This window comes from Triticum urartu, chromosome 6A (genome assembly GCF_056163025.1).
Source record: "Triticum urartu cultivar PI428250 chromosome 6A, HENAU_Tu73, whole genome shotgun sequence".
In the NCBI taxonomy this organism is placed as follows: Eukaryota; Viridiplantae; Streptophyta; class Magnoliopsida; order Poales; family Poaceae; genus Triticum; species Triticum urartu.
This window is the reverse complement of record NC_141878.1, coordinates 519508819-519511137: the sequence shown is the minus strand read 5'-3', so window position 1 is coordinate 519511137 and position 2319 is coordinate 519508819.

Sequence of the window (2319 nt, the reverse complement as noted above, 5' to 3'; positions counted from 1 at the left end):
ATAACAAAGAGTCTCTTGTGTCCCAAACACACCCAATACAATGGTAAATTGTATAGGTGCACTAGTTCGGCGAAGAGATGGTGATACAAGTGGTATATGGATAGTATATAATAGTTTTTGTAATCTGAAAATATAAAAACAGCAAGGTAACTAATGATAAAAGTGAGCGTAAACAGTATTGCAATGTGTTGAAACAAGGCCTAGGGTTCATACTTTCGCTAGTGTAAGTTCCCTCAACAATGATAACATAATTGGATCACATAACTATCCCTCAATATGCAACAAAGAGTCACTCCAAAGTCACTAATAGCGGAGAACGAATGAAGATATTATGGTAGGGTATGAAACCACCTCAAAGTTATTCTTTCCAATCAATCCGTTGGGCTATTCCTATAAGTGTCACAAACAGCCCTAGAGTTCGTACTAGAATAACACCTTAAGACACAAATCAACCAAAACCCTAATGTCACCTAGATACTCCAATGTCACCTCAAGTATCCGTGGGCATGATTATACGATATGCATCACACAATCTCAGATTCATCTATTCAACCAACACAAAGGACCTCAAAGAGTGCCCCAAAGTTTCTACCGGAGAATCACGACGAAAACATGTGCCAACCTCTATGCATAGGTTCATGGGCGGAACCCGCAAGTTGATCACCAAAACATACATCAAGTGAATCACGTGGTATCCCATTGTCACCACAGATACGCACGGCAGGACATACATCAAGTGTTCTCAAATCTTTAAAGACTCAATCTGATAAGATAACTTCAAAGGGGAAACTCAATTCATTACAAGAGAGTAGAGGGGGAGGAGAAACATAAGATCCAACTATAATAGCAAAGCTCGGGATACATCAAGATCGTATCATCTCAAGAACACGAGAGAGAAAGAGAGATCAAACACATAGCTACTGGTACATACCCTCAGCCCCGAGGGAGAACTACTCCCTCCTCGTCATGGAGAGCACCGGGATGATGAAGATGGCCACCGAGAAGGATTCCCCCTCCAGCAGGGTGCCGGAACAGGTCTAGATTGGTTTTCGATGGCTACGGAGGCTTCTTGCAGCGGAAATCCTGATCTATTCTCTGCTCTGGAAGTTTTAGGATACGTAGGTATATATGGGTGAAAGAAGTACGTCGGTGGACCGAAGGGGGGACCACGAGGCAGGGGGCGCGCCCCCCACCCTCGTGGGCACCTCCCTTCTTTCCTGACGTGCACTCCAAGCTTTTCCGGTGGCTTTCCTTCCAAAAATAACTTCTCCAGTTGATTTCGTTCCATTTCGACTCTGTTTGATATTCCTTTTCTTTGAAACACTGAAATAGGCAAAAAACAGCAAATCTGAGCTGGGCCTCCGGTTAATAGGTTAGTCCCAAAAATAATATAAAAGTGGATAATAAAGCCCAATATTGTGTAAACAGTAGATAATATAGCATGGAGCAATAAAAAATTATAGATACGTTGGAGACGTATCAGTCACCCTTGACGAAACAATTTCTGTGATGCGCGATTTATCGTCATGGAAGTGGACACTTCCGTGATGATAATTTTGGTAATGTCATGGAACACTTCTACGACAACACGGGTATGACTATCTTGATTCTGTCATAAAATCATCATGGATGTACATGCATGACAAAAAACGCAACCTACTGTGACAAACACGTATCATCACGGAAGTGTATTTTTTGTAGTGATATGCTCTGCTTAAGAAGCTTCCTTGCCATGTTCTACACTCAATCTGCTTAGCTGAGATGGCATGCTAAGGCCGATTAGTTGCTAAAATATCCTACCATATATTTATTGTGACGTAGATTGCCATGGTCTACTAGCCAATCTGTTAGGTGAAATAGCTCTACACCGTTTTATACTCGATCTTTGTTGCTGCGATGGCCTTCGATAGTTCGATGGCTGTGTGCTCAGCCTCATTGACTGCTGAAACAACCAACCATAATTTGGCACTCAAATCTGTTTGCTGAATTAGCTTTACATATATTTCGTTACTTAGATCTGCTCGTCCAAATATCTTGCCATAGCTTTAGACATTGACCTAGGTATTTTTTCTGGACTTCATAAAAAAGCATATATGTTTTTCCTGTAATATCTAGTACAAGAACTAATTTGTATATCTAACAGATGGACAGGACTTGGATAACTTCTGCTCGAAGATTCTCCGCTGCAGATGTCGAGGGGTTTGAAAACTTCATGAACTTTATCAGAGCTTAGTACGGTGGTCCGAAATCAGATGTGCTCTGCCCGTGTAGCAGTTGTATGAATTCAGTTACAAGACCCCAGTCAACTATGCAAAATCA